This window comes from Microcaecilia unicolor, chromosome 3 (genome assembly GCF_901765095.1).
Source record: "Microcaecilia unicolor chromosome 3, aMicUni1.1, whole genome shotgun sequence".
Taxonomy (NCBI): Eukaryota; Metazoa; Chordata; class Amphibia; order Gymnophiona; family Siphonopidae; genus Microcaecilia; species Microcaecilia unicolor.
Window position 1 is genome coordinate 358,981,531 of NC_044033.1, and position 18,659 is coordinate 359,000,189.

The following is an 18,659-nucleotide window of genomic DNA, read 5'->3' on the forward strand; positions in this document are numbered from 1 at the left end:
CATAGATACGCAACCTGTTTTGCATTCTGATTAAGCTCTCATAAAAGTAAGCCTTCAATTAAAAAAAATCAGCTCCTCAATACATAGATATAGAAACACACATGCAAGCATGTGACATTTTAAAATGTCATGGTGAGAATATATCATATTGGGATAACAAACCCACTAATGTCCTTACAGCATAAACCTTACAAATTGTTACCCAGAAATCTCATAAAAAGAGAAATCTGCCACCAGATAAGCAGGAAGTTATAAATGCATGTTATACTTTGACAAAAACTAACATCCTCTCACATTCTCTCAACCCTTCCTGCACTGACAGATTTCTATGCAACATGAAGAGACGCTTCCAGCCTTGACTGGACTTCTCCACAACAGTGTCCACTCTGTAGATTGCAATAGGATCCTGGTGGCTGATATTTGGTGTAGATTGGACAGGAATGTAGAGAAAAGTCTTAAACTGATGTACACTTGAACATGAAGAGACAGTCCCTGCTTGACAGAGCTTACAATCTAATTAGGACAGACAAACAGGACAAATAAGAAATAAGGGAATTACTAAGGTGGCTTGGGATGGGGTAGTTGGGGTCTGGTTGTCCCATGGACCTCTAGCCCCTGTTTGACAGGTCTGGGCTTTGGACAGCCCAGACCTGTCAAACAAGTGTGGGAGGATTGTGCCTGAGTGCACGCTTGGACACAATCCTCCCGCACTTCTACCTCATGATCAGAGAGATGCTGGGTGGAAAGGAACAGATGCTGGGTGGAAGGGAACAGATACTGGATGGAACGGAAGAGAGCGGGATCAGACTCTGGATGAAAGAGAGGAGAGAGAAGGGTCAGATGCTGGATGGAATGGACTAGAGCAAGAAGGGACAGACACTTGAAGGAAATGGGAAGAGAGAGGGACCAGATTCTGGATGGAAGTGTATCAGAAGCTGGATGGAGGGGAGAATGAAAGGACAGATGCTGGGTGGAAGGGACCAGATAGAGGGCAGATGCTGGGTGGAGGGGGGAGAAAGGGGGCAGATGAAGGATGGAAATGGGAGAGAGAGGGGCCAGATGCTAGACTGAAGTGGGGAGGGGAAAAGATACTGGAGGAAGAGTGAAAGGACAGATGCTGGGTAGAAGGGAGCAGATAAAGAGGGCACATGCAGGGTGGAAAGGTGAGAGGGGGCAGACACTGAATGGAGGGGGAGAGAAAGGGCAGATACTGGATGAAGGGGAGTAGAGAAAAAGGGCAGATGCTGGATGGAAGTAGGGAGAGACAGAGAAGGGGCAGACAAAGAGGGCAGATGCAGTATGGAGAGAGAGGAGCAGAGAAAATAAAAGGCAAATGCTAGACAGAAAAGGGGAGAGAGAGGGCAGATGCTGGATGGGAGGGAATAGAGAGCACATGCTGGAAAGAAGGGGAAGAGAAAGAGGGCACACGCTGCAAGGAAGTGGGGAGAGAAAGAGGTCACACGTTGAATAGAAGTGGGAGAGAATGGGCAACCGCTGAATTGGGGTGGGGGGAGAAAGATGATAGAGTTAGTAAGAGACTGGGAAATAAGAGGAAATGAAATAGGAGCGCCAAAGTGAGGGAAAGAGATGGCAATCTGTAGGTAGACACAGTAAAAAAAAATGGGGGGATTGAAGACTGTATAGTAGGAAAGAATTAAATCTGGACAGAGGCAGAAAAAATAAATTGAAGAAAGCTGAAAGGAAAAGGAGAAGAAGGAAGTAGAAAAAAATGATAAAAGGACAGGGAATCTTGGCAAGAGAGTTAAGAAGATGAGGAAAGCTGAAACCAGAGATTGGGATCAACATAGTTAGAAAAAGTAAATAGACAGACAAAGGTAGAAAATTAATTTTATTTTTAATTTAGGATAAAGTAGTGTGGTAGTTGGGCTAATAAAAGTTACTATAGAAAATGAAAATAATGTGATATATTTTATTGGACTAATTTTAATACATTTTTGACTAATGTTTGGCGATCAAACCCTCCTTCCTCAGGTCAGAACAGGATACCATAACAACAGTATACTGTCCTGATCTGAAGAAGGAGGTTTTGGCCTCTGAAAGTTAATTGAAAAATGTATTTAGTCCAATAAAACAGTATCATCACATTTTTCCATTTTTTTAAAATTTATATTTGTTAACTTATAGTGTAGTGATTGGAATACATGCATCACTTTTTCTCTTTCTCTGGAGTTATAGTGTGGCTTCTTGGGGGTTCAGTTTAATATTTGACTACATATTTCTATTTTTAGGGCCTCTTTCATCAAGCCATGCTAGCGGTTCCTGCATGCCAATGCCGACAAAGCCCATTCAAAACCATCTCCTTTTTAACATTTCCTGCGCAATAAAATCTTTTTAACAGCTGAGAATTTGATTTAATTTTGCACTGTAAAAGATTCAGGTTCTGAACATCAAATTGTTTAATACTACATCTGAAGCTTCTTCCCACTTTATTTTTGTGAAATCTCGAAATGGCTGGTTTAGTGGGAAACCCCCAAACACTGTGACATATTTCAACTAAACTGTAGTAACACCAGCTTGCCACTACGGTAGGTCTTTGTTATGTGACTTGTGGACGCTACTGCTATTATAGGGGCCCTTATTCAGAGCAGCAGTAAGCCCAACACTCGCTTACTGCTTGCTATTCTGGGACTACCGCTGGCCCAATTCAGCCACTGGCAGTAGTTCTAGGTCGAGCGCATGCCATTTCCGGGGGGAAAAAACTTGGAAATGGTTAGCATGGTGGTAACCCGGTAGTAATCGGACTTCGCTGCATACTGACCAGTTACTGCCGGGTTACTGCAGGAGCCCTTACCGTCACTTCAATGGATGGTGGTAAGGGCTCCCCGCCATATGGTTATTTTGTTTTGGGGACTTTTTACCTGCTTCAGTAAAAAAAGGCCCTGTCACGCAGGAAATGGCCCCTGCTGCTAATGCAAGGCCCTTTTCCCTACAGCTTGGTAAAAGGACCCCATAGCATGGTAGCAGGGCCGTGCCAACACGGTAAGCGAGGTAAGCATGGCAGGGGGGCGCTTCCCTCTGGGGGGCGCCGCCGCACCATGCTCACCTCGCTCGCCCTCCCCCCAACATCCTTTTCCTTTTTAAATGTACGTCCGTAGCCATAGGCGCCCCGTATAAGAAGCTTGGGGAGGCTTACCAAGTTGTGACCTTTCCTCGCCTTTTCCGCCGTTGCTGCAACTTAAAAAGGTTTAAACGCCGGGCGGCCACTGCAGGAAAGTCGGGGAGCTGAGAGGGCGGCGGCGGAAAAGGCGTAAGCAAGATGGAGGCCGAGTGGTCCACTCCAAGATTGAACAAGCAAGCCGCGAGAAATGGCGGGAACTGGTGCTGGAAGGACCTGTGGAGCAGCGGTTGGAACAGGCTGACGGGGTGTCGCGCTGCCCGAGCCTGCGTGTGTTGTCGGCCGAGTTGTTGCTTCTGCAACAGCTGCACAATCTAGTGTTGCGCCGGAATGGCCTGCAGCAGCTTCACCCGGGGCTCGGCAGCCTATGTTCCCTGCGCCTTCTCGATCTCTCCGGCAACCAGCTGCGGGAGTTGCCGGCCGAACTGGGGGAGCTGAAGGAGCTGGCCAAGCTGAACCTCAGCAGAAACAGGCTACAGGCTTTGCTGCTGTCTCCAGTAACGAGCTTTCCCCTGCGGCTTTTTCGGGACCGAGCTACATCGAGGAGTTCGAGCTCCACCCCGACGTCGGCCTCCTACCAGCTCTCAAGAGCTTGGATATGTCTAATAACAGAGTGAGATTCCTACAGAACTGGCTGACTGTCCCAAATTAAAAGAAATCAACTTTAAAGGTAACAAACTAAAAGACAAACGTCTAGAAAAAATGGTGAATGGCTGCCAGACCAAATCAGTACTGGAATACCTGAGGGTTGGTGGCTGAGGAGGTGGCAAAGCGCAAAGGAAAGGGTAAACTGGAAAATTCAGAAAAAGAGCACATTAAGGAAAAGAGAGAGAGAAAACAGAAGAAGGACAGTTGAGATGGAGAAGAGGACGGAGTAGAAGAGGTCAGTAAAATGTTGCTAAGAATTTTGCATGTTTCTGAAAATCCTGCACCCTTGACTGTTAAAGTGACTCCAGACATAAAAGTGCGGCCCTATATTGTGTGTACTGTGGTGAGAGGGATGAATTTAAAACCGGGGAATGCACTGAAGAGGTTTCTAATGGCTCAGGTAATTCAGAGGGCTTTACATCAATCCTTTTCTTATTTTATTTTATCATCCTCACTTTAATATTCCCTTATCTCTTGTCTGTCCTGTTTCTCTGTCCTAATTAGATTGTAAGCTCTGTCGAGCAGGGACTGTCTCTTCATGTTCAAGTGTACAGCGCTGCGTACGTCTAGTAACGTTATAGAAATAACTAGTAGCTTCTTTAAGGGGCGCTTATGATGGGTGCTTAGTGCCAAGTCCGCGGTGGCAACTGATATTCTGCGGGGGGGGGGGGGGGGGGGCGCCAACTGATAGTCTGCAGGGGGGCGCCAGAGACCCTAGGCACGGCCCTGCATGGTAGAATTGCTCTTTAGATTCTGAGTGACATTTGAAGTGTTTTATATTACTGTACAGTATGTCTGGTACTAGATTTGGGATTTGGATTTAGATCAAGGTCACACCTTTTTCAGTAACAGCTCAAGGCAAGTTACATTCAGGTACAGTAGGTATTTGTCTGTCCCTGGAAGGCTTACAATTTAAGTTTTGCACCTGATTCAATAGAGGGTTGAGTGACGTCCAAGATTTCAAGGAACAGCAGTGGCCTCCCTAGATTGTAAGCTCTTTGAGCAGGGACTGTCTTTCTTCTATGTTTGTGCAGCGCTGCGTACGCCTTGTAGCGCTATAGAAATGCTAAATAGTAGTAGTAGTAGTAGTTCTCAGCCTGCAGCTCTATTAGGTACAGCTAATGCAGGTAGCACATATCTGTATTAGCTGTACCTAATCTTTGGTAACTAATCACTGACTAAAGGCTAGATGAGCTGAAGCCTGGTGGCCATTTGGCAACCTACCAAAAACATTGATAGGTAAATTATTTTAAGGTTGCCAGTAGACTCAGGATTTCTGTTACTGTGCTGCTGAAAATCATTGTTTACGTGGCCAAGAGGAAGACGCTGGACTGGCGAGCTAGAGTTGACTGAGAGAACCTGTGTATATTTCCAGAATACTGCAGATCAGTGGCGTACCGGGGGGGGGGGGGCAGTCCGCCCCGTGTGCATGCCGCTGGGGGGGTACCGCGCGCCTGTCAGCTCCGCTCGTTCCGTGCTCTCTCTGCCCCGGAACAGGTTACTTCCTGTTCCGGGGCAGAGGGAGCATGGAATGAGCGAAGCCGACAGGCGCACGGCACCCCCCCAGTGGGTAAAAATGCACCCGGGGGGGGGTCCTTTCGCCGGGGGTGGGGGGTCGCATTGCACCTGGGGGGGGGCACATCGGCGATCCGCCCCGGGTGTCAGCCACCCTAGGAACGCCACTGCTGCAGATACTTTTCTGTTTAATATGTTGCATTTTTTTCCCATGCATTATTTTGATTTTGTGGGTACATAAGTCCCTGGAGTGCATGCAGTGTGCATAATACCCACAATACCAGAGGTACTGACGAAGGCAGCTGGTAGATAGTGAAGTGGTCCTTCCCTGCTATGTTCAAAAATATCCCTACTGTTCCCCCCCTCTTTTTTTTTTATGAGTGATGCTTGTACAGGGGAACAGTGTTCCCTCTAAGCTGTGCTATACATCTGGTAGCTGAGTAAAATTCAGAGTAGCTATAAATATACAGGCGAACAAGGAGCTAACGCATGCAAAGCATGTCTCTAGAATTCTTTCCAACCTCCCTGTGAGTATTTATTACTCCTGCTGGAATTCTGCGCAAAAAAAAAAAATCAAAATTCTGTGCACAAAATTTGCAAATGTTGTGCAAACTATTTGTAAATTCAATAAACTTCTACACTCAAAATTTGCAAATTCTGCAAGTTTATTTGTCATTATTTAAACAATTTTACAGCCCCCTTGTACATAGATACCATCCATAATTTTCCCAGCACCCATAGCATCCACCTCTTTTCCAACCCCCTGCACTCACACTCCATCCACCTTTTTCCAGTCCCCCTAAGCCTACACACCCTCCATTATTTTTTCCAGCTCCCCTGCACCCACACACCATCAATTATGTTTCCCACCCCTGCACCCACAAACCATCCATTATTTTTCCAACCCCCCTCATGTACCCACACACCACCCATTAGTTTTTTCTAGCCCCCCTTGCACCTATATACAATCTATAGTTTATTTTTTCTCGCAACACACACGCTGCACATGTACACCCACCACTTGAGAAGGAGCTGCATCGGTCCTCTTCGGGGCAGGAAAGAACCCCACTCTTTCCTGCCCATTGAAGCTGTTCTGGGCTGTTACCACTACTTCATCCAAATGGTGGCCAAGACTTCAAGTGGTAGTCTTGTGAGGCTGCCACATGAAGTCTCAGCAGCCATTTTAAAGAAGTGTACCTGCCAAAAAGCAGTGGGAGAGGGAGAGCAGGAAAGAGTGGGGTTCTTTCCTGCCCCCGAAAAGGCCACTCTACCACTAGATCATATGAAGGTAGGTCAGGGGAGAATGAGGTAAGCCTACCAAACGAGGGAGGGCAGGGGGCATACCAAGCGAGGCAGTAGGGCAGCCAGCCAACCAGCACACACTACTGCTTTACTACTACAGTTTAGAGGGGTGGGGGTAAAGGCCCCGTTGACGTTCCCCATGTGTCTCATCAACTGATTGGCCCGAATAGACAAATCAGCAGGATTGTGTGCAAAAATGCTGAATCCTATGCCCCTGGGGAATTCTGCGCAAATTCTGCACTGCACAGTGGCACAGACTTCTGGCAGGAGTAATTTATGTATGTGTATGTGTTATCTGTAAGTAGTGCTCACAATGCAATGTAACAGAATATTTTTGTTCATGTCAACTTCAGTCCTCAGAGGGAACATTGCTCCAAATTCTTTTTCTCTCCACTTCCCTGCTCCTCGCAATTAGTTTAGTACCTTACCTTTTTCCTCCAGGGAGATTACAGGGGAAGGGAGAAGAGAAATGTTGGGCACCATGGTGGCGGGTTTAGCAGTAGGTAAGGATGCTGGATGCCATTGGAGCGGGTGGTAGGTAAGAGAAGGGGAGATGTTGGAGCTGGGGGCAGAGCATGGGTGGGGTTGAGGGTAGAGCTTGGCCCCCCCAAACAAAAAGTTGTCCATGTGCCTCTGTTTTGGGGGGCAAGGAACTACTTTCAAATAGGGCCAGACACTTTGAAAAATAGCACAAAAATTTGCAAAAGACATTCAAAATATATATAGCAAACTTACCAAACCATAACAGCCCTAACCCACCTATGAAAGACAGTGCTATAAATATTACACTAGGTCCTTGAGCACCAATATACCTACTATTGAGAAGCAGAACAAGCTGAAGGATTTCAGATTCCTAGGCAGACACTACAATCTAGACCCTCGCCTAAATGCAAAATAGGGGATCACAAACAGACAAAAATGGAAACACCCTGCCCCCCCCCCAACCCCATCCCCCAGAAAGCTGGTCTCTGTAAGAAATGCAATACTGGTAAAAGAAAAACAGAAACACATTTTCTCCTGTACTCTGCAAAATACAAAAAAGGAGATACAGAGTAATAATCATGTGTTTCCTAGCTGAGACAAAGAACCTCTGAGCTATTCCGCACATCCTGAGATATTTCAGTTTGCACAGGAAATGTTTGGGATCATTTTCGATTCTTATTATATAACGAACTGAACTAATCTGAAAGATTTTATAGGCACTACAGACCTGTCAAAGTATTTCTTCTAAATTATAAAGCTATATTATCTGAAATACAGGTATTGATCTAAGAAGTTACTACAATCCATCAACTGTAGAAATCCAAACAAGTCAGTATGCAGCAGTATATGCTACAACAAGAACAACTTTTCCTTACATGTGCCTGTTTATCATTACACTAATGCCTCTAAGGACTTGATATTCTGAGGCTTTTCTCCATTGTGTATTGATGGAAAATAAAGCTCAATAAATCAGATTGTATCAGTGAGCATTTTCTGCATGATGTGCTCTTGAAAGTTGATGTTTCCAGAATAAATTCTAAAAACAGCATAATTAAAGGAAAAAAAAAGGTTGGCCAACTGCAAACTACCTACAGTATCCAGTGAGAGAACTGCTCTTACTATACTAGTCACATTTCTGGATTTCCATTCATGATGTTCCGAGACATTTAAAATTGAGCAAGAAATTAACCCTTTACTTTATTCCCTCTATTATTTTTTGTGTATATTCACATCTTGGAAGCTACATGTTTTTACCTGTTGGTCTCAACAAGATAAGGGCTACATGAAACAGTATACAAAATATACACATTTAACTGTGATCTTGGAAGTATTTACGTATTGCCAGCATACCTCAATATATGAATTATATGCTACTACTGATGAAATATGTGTCACAAAACGGAATACTGTTATTATATTGAAGAAAAGTCTCACATTGGGTAAATTTAGCCCTATAGTAAGCCCTTTTAATTGTATATCTTGGATAACCCTTCCAAATGAACCTTTCAGTTAATACTTCTGCATGATAATCAAATTCTGTTATAGTGGAGCACATTCGACGTATTCATAAAAATTGACTAATGGGCAAACTTTGACCATAACCAATAAAGATGAAAACTTTGAAAGTGAAGGAAGGTATTTTTAGATACCACTTTATGGTACAATGTTGTATGAATGGTGGAACCCTCCCGATAGAGCCGTACATCCAAAAAATGAAATTGCTCTTTACTACAAGTCATAAGCTCCACTTTCCTAAGCAGCACTAGTGGCTGTCCATGCGCTAGTGCTGACATGGCCCATTTACATTGAATGGGCCATGTCAGCATTAGCGCTTGGACAGTCTCTAGTACTGCTTCGTAAACAGGTCCCATAGTGAATTGAAGACTTTCTGTCAGTGTATTCAACCATTGAACAAACTGATTTAATTGTTCCATATCCTTTTCGCACAGAAAGAATATCAACCCCAAACTTTCTCCAACATCGAATGAATTTAAACCAACCAGATGGATACAAATCTTTCTTCAAAAAATGCTACCACCAGGGTGGCCACTGAGGGTGCTAATGAAGCCCCCATGTCTATTTCCTTATTTTTGCTGATAATATTCACCTTGAAAACAAAAATAGTTCTTCTGGATAACCAGGGCTGCCAAGTCCATTAATAATGACGTACAAATTCTTTGATGTGAATCATGTTTATCAAAGATATTTCTTATGGCTTCCAAAGATTAATTTTGTGGCATTTGAATATATAAAGATATCACATCCAAAGATACAATAATGTTGTTTGCTGTTAAATGAATATCCTGAATTTCACCTAACAATGGGTGATATCTTGTATATATACAACTTCACCAATTTAATTCATGCTTAGAAAAGTAAACAATGAATTTGCTTAATGACTCAAACTCCTATGCTCCTTTGTTTAAATAATTCAAGTGAGACATAAGAAATTTGAATGTGCAGTTGCTAGATTGATAAAAATGACTTTATAGGGTTTTTTAATGCCGATGATAGGACTATAGCCTGTTTATAGACCAGTGTGAGCTATATAAGGTCTGGGCACACTGAGGCTTTTCCTTCTTGTTTTCAAATTTTATCAGGTGTGAGGAGTTTTTCATTGAAATCTCTTGTGTTTGAACTCCACTCCCTTCCTATTTGTGTTTTGTCATGATAAAAACAGGTCTAAATCAAAACATTTAAAGTGTAGCCCTGGACATTTTTGTTTTGTTCCATTATGGCAGAAAAATGACCAATTCTTAGGAATGTCCATCCCAATACACCCCCAACATGCCCCCTTGTAATTTCAACTTAGTGCTGATGAACTGCATAGCAAAACATTTAGATAATGGGTTTCAAAATTAGCAATTTGAGGGGTCCGTTTACTAAGACGTGCTGAAAAATGGCTTGCAGTAGTGTAGGCCTGGGTTTTGGGTGCACATCGATCCATTTTTTAGCATGCCTGTAAAAAGGGGCCTGCTAAAAATGGACGTGCGGCAAAATGAAAATTGCTGCTTGTCCATTTTGGGTCTGAGACCTTACCGCCAGCCATTGGCCTGGCGGTAAACACTCAACGTGGTAACCGGGTGGTAATGACCTACGTGCACCAAATATCAGCATGTGTCCGTTACATGTGCCTGAAAACAAAAAATATTTTTCAGATGCATGTATCGGATGCACGCCAAAAATGAAATTACCGCAACAGCCATATGGTAGTCTGGCGGTATATCCATTTTGGCACGTGTTAGGCGTGTGTAGATGCTTACGCTGCTTAGTAAAAAGGCCCCTAAATGTTTTGGCAAGCAAAGCATCTAAATGCCACTTTATGCCAATTTTTTATGTTTTTCTCTTTTGAAAATGAGCTCCTTAGTAACTGATATGCAGTAGAGAACCATTGATAAGATAGAGTTGGAATAGGAGGGAGAGAATTTAGAATCATTTTCGAAGAGGATCTTCCTCATAGAACACAGGAGGTCAAAGCTAGTTCAACAGATTGTCTTCCCCTCAGTCAAGGTTCTGGGGTCAGTGATGGCAGCAGTGAAAGTGGTGCCATGGGAAGGGCTCATATGTGGCCGTTACAGGAATCTCTTCTCCGCTGCTGATCTCTAGTGACACAGAAGTACGACCTTCATCTTCCTTGGATGTTGGTTGTGTGATGGAGTATGCAGTGCTGGTTGTCGCCCAGGAATTCGACTGTCAGAGCTCCCTTTCAGATAATGCAATGGAAAGTGGTGACAACAGATGCAAGCTGGGTTGAGGAGCGTATTACAGGTTCCATCTGGCACAGGGCACCTGGATGAAACAGGAGTCTCGGTAGTCGATTAATCATTTGGAGCTCAGGGTAATGCGGAATACCTTACACAACTTTGCTCTCTTTCTGGTGGGGGGCTCCAGTCCAAGTTTTTTCTCTGACAATGCAACAGTGGTGGCTTTTATATCAGTAAGAACTAGGCTTGTTTCCGCATTCAATTCAAACTTCTTTTACAGACCTATAAGTGCATTCACTCTACCGCTCCCCAGTACCTCTCTACTCTTTTCTCTCCCTACACCCCCCCCCCCCCCGGTACTCTGTTCTGTGGATAAAACCCTCTTGTCTGTCCCCTTCTCCTCTATTGCTAATTCCAGACTCCATTCCTTGTATCTCACTGCACCTCACGCCTGGAATAGACTTCCCAAGCCTGTACGTCTAGCCCCGTCTTTGGCTGTTTTCAAATCCAGGCTAAAAGCCCACCTTTTTAACGCTGCTTTTGACTCCTAACCACTACTCTTTTGTCCTGTACCCTTTTATCCCCACCTCTTTAATTCCCTTACCTCTTAGTTGTACCCTTCTATCCCCTCCTCTTTAATTCCCTTACCTCTTAGTTGTTCTGTTTGGTTGCTTGTCCTATTTAGATTGTAAGCTCTTTGAGCAGGGACTGCCTTTTCATGTTTGGTGTACAGCGCTGCGTATGCCTTGTAGCGCTATAGAAGTGATAAGTAGTAGTAGTAGAATTATAAAGAACAGAGATGGATATATCCTTTAAACACTGTTTTACTGAGAGGATTGAATTTGGAGATTGATTGGCTTTCACTGCTATGAATGCAAGTGGCTGATTGGTTAGGGCAGCCCATGTAACTCTTTATAAGGGTAGTGTGAAGGTTTGACAGCCATTTTAGAGAGAAATAATGAAGTTGGAAGCTATGGCATTTAGCCAGGTAATTATTTTATAGGCATTTTATTTTAGTAAAGTTAGGTTTTAACATAAAAAATCCAGTCCAATATAATTTATTGAACCACACCCTGATGCAGCACAGGCAAAACATGACCCATGCCAGTTAGTGTTCTGATGTAAAATGAAGAGAGCCATATTGAGATAAATTATCCAATTTAGTAATTTTGATAATAAAGGAGTGATATATCGATGTTACTGATGAGGCCCAATGATGATTTCAGCAAGTCATGAGGCTGTGTCTCTCATGTGAAAAGAGTCACTACCGAGGTCCATTCTAGAGGAATACACTGTTAATGGTGGTGCCTATTAAAGAGGGTTTGTAAAGCGCTGGGTTTATGAATTTGTTTTGCATTAGTACCACATAAGCACTGCCATACTGGGAAAAGACCAAGGATCCATCAAGCAAGCCCAGCATCCTGTCTCCAACAGTGGCCAATCCAGGCCTCAAGAACCCGGCAAAAACCCAAACAAAACTGCTGCAATAAACATTAGAACCAGTAACTATTGATTTATCACATGGGAGGGCCATGGCAGGTCAAAGGCGTTCCCAGAATTTAGGTATTATAGAATATCTGCTTTTGCCCGCTTAATTGCCAACCTTTGGTAGGTGTAAGTGCTGAAGTCCAAATTAGGCAAAAGAGGACTGTTGTAGACCTATGTGCCCCCAATCAGTATTACTGAACTCTTCCTCTTTCATCAGGTTTACAGCAGTTACGGAGTTTATTCATTAAGAGGCAGTTTTATAAAGCATTTTCTGCATTTAAGATATGCTATTCACGCAATGACATAAAATTGGATGGATGCATACAAGTGTAAGAAAGGGAAAGAACGTAAGAGCCTTACAAAAACACAAATGAAGAAAAATAGTGATGATGACCAGGAGGAAGGAACAATAAAAGACTCCAGAGACCATCAAGGCCTACTGAGTCATTTGTATAAGAATGTAAAAAAATAAGCATACAGTTACAGAATACGCTTTTATGCACCGGGACCCTTGAGAAGAGGAGAGGGGTGTTCTGGATGGGTTCAAGAAACTAAGGCTGACCAAAGAGGAAGGTTTTTGCCAGTAAAGCTTTAACTATGAAGTTGAGGAGTGCTCCAGGTAGGAAGTAGGGGATCCCAGCCTGTGAACAGGAACAGGAACAGGAAAGAACTGCTCAGAGCCAAAGGCGGTAACTCGGAGAGATACTCCTACGGAGGAGAGGGGATTCAGACAGGGAGGTCTGGTCCAAAGGAAGATCTGCTTGCTGCACAAGTGCTACAGGTGTAGCCTTAGGTTGTTGCTCCATATATGAAGCAGCTGATTTGTTTGAGACAGGAGACTGCCTTGCCCTGAAGCAGAGTGCGAAACATAGCTATGTCGGTGGCTGGTTCTCCATGTTGTGGCAGATAAGTTGACTACATTATATTATTTGAGTGAATATTGTGAAGGTTTGAAAATTGAAGATTGCACTAAAATACATTAAAAAGTTAAAAATATTGTTCTGACAGATGAGGAAGTACAGCAGCATTACAGTCCTGGATTGGGACATGGGCAACTGCTTCTGATGGTCTAACATCAAAATTATTAAGATCATTGAAGCTTTGAGAATGTGTCTGTAGATATTGTAGATGGAGCATTTTGAATGAATTGATGGAACAGTTTGAATTGTATGGGGTCATTTGAGGTTGTATTTTATAAGGGAACACATGCGTCTATGTTTTCTTTATAAAATTGGAATGTTTTTTTGGAAATGTTGTTATGAAGATACCTCCACATTGCAGTAATTGTTTTAGAGAGTGACGATGGCCATTTGAAGTGCAAAAAAAGAAAACAAGTGATCTCACGCTGGTTCTTTTTGCGCATGTGCCGGCATCTTATAATAAATGGCTGCCATTTTTGGTTTTTCTTACGGCCAGGATGAATCGCCGTCACTGCTGGGGTATTCAGTTGAAGAAGTTCCTTTTCTTACATTATTTGGTTACCCTCTGTTTTTTCACTTGATTTCTTTTTTGCATTTGTCGGTACCTTTCCCAATGTGACTATTCTGTTTTGTTTTTCAGTAGTTGAACGGGCAGTAATATAAAAGAAGGTCTTGCTGTTTTCAGTCCCCTGAGGAAGCCGCATGGTGAAACGGGTTCCCGTTGGCATCAGGATTCTACTACTTTAGACTGCCATATAAGTTAAGTTCAACTTTTAGTTCCCTTTTGATTGGGTTGTACAAATGTCGCCATATATTTTTGATGATGGAATTTATTTGCACCATTAAGGATTTTTTTTCATTAAAAAAAACAGTATTGATGTGGTTGGGGTTTTTTTTATGACTGATGATAGAAGCTGTGACCTGTGGTTTGGATGCTGCGATTTTATATTATTTGGCATCCGTAAGGATACCACAGACATCTGAGGTCTTTTTCCCCACCATTCCTTTATGGTGTTAGATTACACAGATGTTGTTCCTCACTCTAGACTGTGAACTGAGTTTTTGACATTTATTGAGTGAGTTTCATTTGTACCATTTCAAGTGATACAAATATTGCCTTATTCAATAACATCTTATCATTAAAAAAAAAACCTCTTGCTAAAGCTATTTCAACACAGTAATCATTTTAATGTGTGAAAAGCCAGCTTTACTAAAATAGCTATGCAAATGAGAATTTTTTTCACAGTTTATGGTTTATTAATGATGTTATTGATGTGGAATAACAGGCAAAATGTACCTAGCATGCTCATGGGACAAAACAGCAAAATTAACTATTCGGATGCTATTTATTAAAGCAGGATAAGCTATAGAAACCACTTGATATGGTCTGAATACTAATGACTCTTGTAACTTGGTATTATAGTCTGATGAGCTTGTTCTGGAAAGCTGGCAGACAAACATGATTTGCTTTTTTCCAGTTTTGAAGCCTGTGTCAAGAGAGAGAGAGAGAGAGAGAAAGAGAGAGAGAGAGAGAGAGAGGGGTGTGTGTGTGTGTGGGGGGGGGGGGGGAACAACTTGGAAGACAGAGAGAGAGAGAGAGAGAGAGAGAGAGGTGTGTGTGTGTGTGGGGGGGGGGGGGGGGGGGGACAACTTGGAACACAACCCCAGGACTAAGAGTGTTCTATCCCTGCTCCATATCTTCATTTTATATTTTGACAGATAACTACACTTAGATTCAGCTTCACATATGCATATGAACCTATGTCAAACTCCTTAATATATTACAGAGAATTTTGGATTGTACAGCTGTTGTAAGATTTTTCTTAGGCTATTTCACTTGAATGTGGTGTGAAAAGACACTGCTTTTTTTAGGGGGTCTCAAAAAGTGACAGTTGTGGACTGACCTCAGTCTTCTCTGTAATGGAGGGTTCTCATTCTCTGCAAATAACTTCCTTATGATACTGTGCTTTTTCTAATGGTGACAAATATGGATAAAGGTTACCTCCTGAACAATGGTGTAGCTAGGATTCAATAGGCCATGGATGGAAAAATTAAGATGGATCCTCTATAAAACCCATCTCTTTCTAGGTAGTGGGAACTTGGGTATGGGGAAATACCCTTCAGAATGGACGGTGAAGGTTAGGGTTACCATTTTGTGTCCTCTGAAAAAGAGGACACATGTCACGCCCCCTACCCCGCCCCCGCCCTGCCTCATGCCCCGCCCCTGCCACGCCCCCTTCAGGTCCGGGTTCCGCCCCTATTCCCCCCCCCCCGTCACATAGTCCCCTCCCCCCCATCACATACCCCCCCCTCACTTACTGTCTAGCCCTGGTGGTCTAGTAGCGTCTTCTCTTCGGGGCAGGAAAGAGCCCCCTCTTTCCTGCCCGGAGCGCTGCCTGCCCTTGCCTGCTGCATCCTCCTCGGTATGGCTGGGGATTCAAAATGGCCACCGAGAGTTGAAGCGGCCTCGCGAGAGTTCAACTCTCGGCGGCCATTTTGAATCCCCAGCCAGACCGAGAAGGATGATAGACAAGGGAGGCAGCGCTCCGGGCAGGAAAGAGGGGGCTCTTTCCTGCCCCGAAGACGTCACTAGACCACCAGGGAACATGGTAAGGAAGGGGAGGGGACGGGAGACCACGCGCCGATCGCCCGCCCACACGCCCACCGCACGCACGCGCCTGCCCGCACCCGCGCCCACGTTTGTCCAGAAATCCGGACAAACGTGGGCGGGGGCAAAATCCGCCGGACGCCCCGGACATGCCCTCAAAAAGAGGACATGTCCGGGGAAATCCGGACGTATGGTAACCCTAGTGAAGGTGTATGTGAAAATTGAGGGGTATCTGAGGCAGAGTGTGTATAGATGGATATCAGGAGTAGAAGTGAGTGTGAGGCTATGGTTTTGGTGTGTTGGGCAAGGGAAAGGTATCTGTGGGGTATTTAGGAAGGTACCTAAGATAGTAAGGGTGTGTGTGATTTGTTTAGTGTGTACTACTAATAATCATTTCTATAGCACTACTAGACATATGCAGCGCTGTACACATTATATGCAGGTACTTTCTCTGCCCAAGGTCACAAGGAGCTGCAGTGGGAATCAAACCCAATTCCCCTGAATCAAAGTCCACTGAACTAACTACTAGGTTACTCCTCCACTCCAAATGTGTGGGTGAGATGTCAGATGTAAAAATTGAGGTTTGTGTATGTCATACGCAAAGTGCTGGTGTGATGTTTGGAAATAATTGTAGGTGAGGCATATCAATGTGGGGTGGCTGAGGCAATGGTGTTGTAGGTGTGTAGGTGTCCAGAACCAAGGAAAGGTATGCTGGGTGCACAGTGAGGGCTTGAAGTGGGCCTTGGTCTAAGAAAGGCATCTGAGATAGTGACACAAAGGAAGGGGTAAGGGAGGAGTGTCTGGGTTGGTCTGCAGAGAAGGTGGGAGTTGCAATAGAGGATTTAGGGAACACTCCCCTGCCTTTTCCCTCTTCTCTTGGGGCTTCTATTTTATCAGGGCTGTGCCAACACGGTAAGCGGGGTAAGCATGGCAGGGGGGCACCACCCTCTGGGGGGCACCGCCGCACCATGCTCACCTCGCTCGCCCTCCCGCTCCCATTGTTCAACTGCCCGCCCTCTTCTCCCCCCCCAACATCCCTTTTCTTTTTTTTATTTTCAAATTTACCTCCGTGGCGGTCCAGCAGCGCAGCGTCAGTGAAAGAGGCGGCGCTCCCGACGTCTCTAGCCTTCCCTTCACTGTGTTCCGCCTTCTTCTGACATCAAGGAAATGACATCAGAAGAAGGCGGAACACAGCGAAGGGAAGGCTAGAGACGTTGGGAGTGCCGCCTCCTTCACTGACGCTGTGCTGTTGGACCGCCACAGAGGTAAATTTAAAAATAAAAAAAAGAAAAGAGATGTTGGGGGGAGAGAAGAGGGAGGCCAGTTGAACAATGGGAGAAGGAGGGCAGGGGAGAGACGAGCATGGATGCGAAGGGGGAGGGGAGAAGACAGAGGGCAGGCCAGGCCAACTGGGACATGATGGGAGTGGGAGGACAGGGGAGAGAGGAGCATGGATGCGAGGGGGGGGGGTCATGGAACGGAGAGAGGGGAATTGCTGGATAGGGATTAATGGAGGGTGACAGAGGAGCATGGATGGGAGGGGCAGGGCTCAGGGAGAGAGGGGAATTGCTGGCTAGGGAATTAGGGATGAATGGAGGGGACAGAGGAGCATGGATGGGAGGGCAGGGCTCAGGGAGAGGGGAATTGCTGGAAAGGGATGAATGGAGGGGGAAGGGGACAGAGAAGCATGGATGGGCATGGATTGGGAGGGCAGGGCTCAGGGAGAGAGAAGAATTGCTGGATAGGGATGAATGGAGGGGACAGATGGGCATGGATGAATATGGATTGCAGGGCAGGGCTCAGGGAGAGAGGGGAATTGCTGGATAGGGATGAATGGAGGGGCAGGTGACAGAGGAGCATGGATGGGCATGGATTGGGAGGGCAGGGCTCAGGGAGAGAGGGGAATTGCTGGATAGGGATGAATGGAGGGGGCAGGGGACAGATGGGCATGGATGGATATGGATTGCAGGGCAGGGCTCAGGGAGAGAGGGGAATTGCTAGATAGGGATGAATGGAGGGGGCAGGGGACAGAGGAGCATGGATTGGGCATGGATGGGAGGGCAGGGCTCAGGGAGAGAGGAGAAATTGCTGGAGATAGAGGAGAGGGAAGAGAGATGAAGGAGATGAAATGAGGGAAAAGGAAGAGAGGAGAAAAACTGCACATGGATGAAGAAAATAGGCAGAAGCTGAGGACCAGAAATGAATAAGAAAGGAGGAAAGGAAAGAAATAAATGGAAAGGAAGCCCTAGAAATGGAGTTAAGAGGACAGATAGCAGCAGAATCAGATACTGGGCCAGCATGATCAGAAAAAGAAAGTCACCAGACAACAAAGGTAGAAAAAAATCATTTTATTTTCATTTTAGTGTTTGGAATATCTCCACTTTGAGAATTTACATCTGCTATCTTATTTTGCAATTTATATAATTTGTTTCTAAGAATATTGCTGACAATTCCTGTCAGTGTGGCAAGTGGTGAGCGATCATTTTCACAGGGGGAGGGAGGGGTGCCGCCGCCGCCAACTGATAGTCTGCAGGGGGGCACCAGAGACCCTAGGCACGGCCCTGTATTTTATGGTCTTGGAAATGGAAGGATCTGAGCATGGTACACAGCACTTCTCTATAGGCATGCTGTGACACTGCTTCCTGTTTTATCTCTTCACTGTCCCCCATTGTGACCGGTATGCATATAAAAATTATTAGACTTCATTTCAGGCTGCAGTAGGGTTGATATTTGACAGTATGAGTTGCACGATCACGGCTCTTATTACGAGACCATCCCTTATCCATAGATAAGTGCTTTTAACTGCTTCTTGGCCACGTTTTTTTTGGGGGGAGGGGAAGACTGGGATCAGGAGT

The 18,659-nt window shown here is 44.7% G+C and overlaps 1 pseudogene; it reads left to right on the plus strand.

Annotated features, from left to right (window-relative positions):
• Positions 1-3,277: 3,277 nt before the first annotated feature.
• Positions 3,278-18,659, plus strand: part of LOC115464755 — a 35,351-nt pseudogene continuing 19,969 nt past the window's right edge.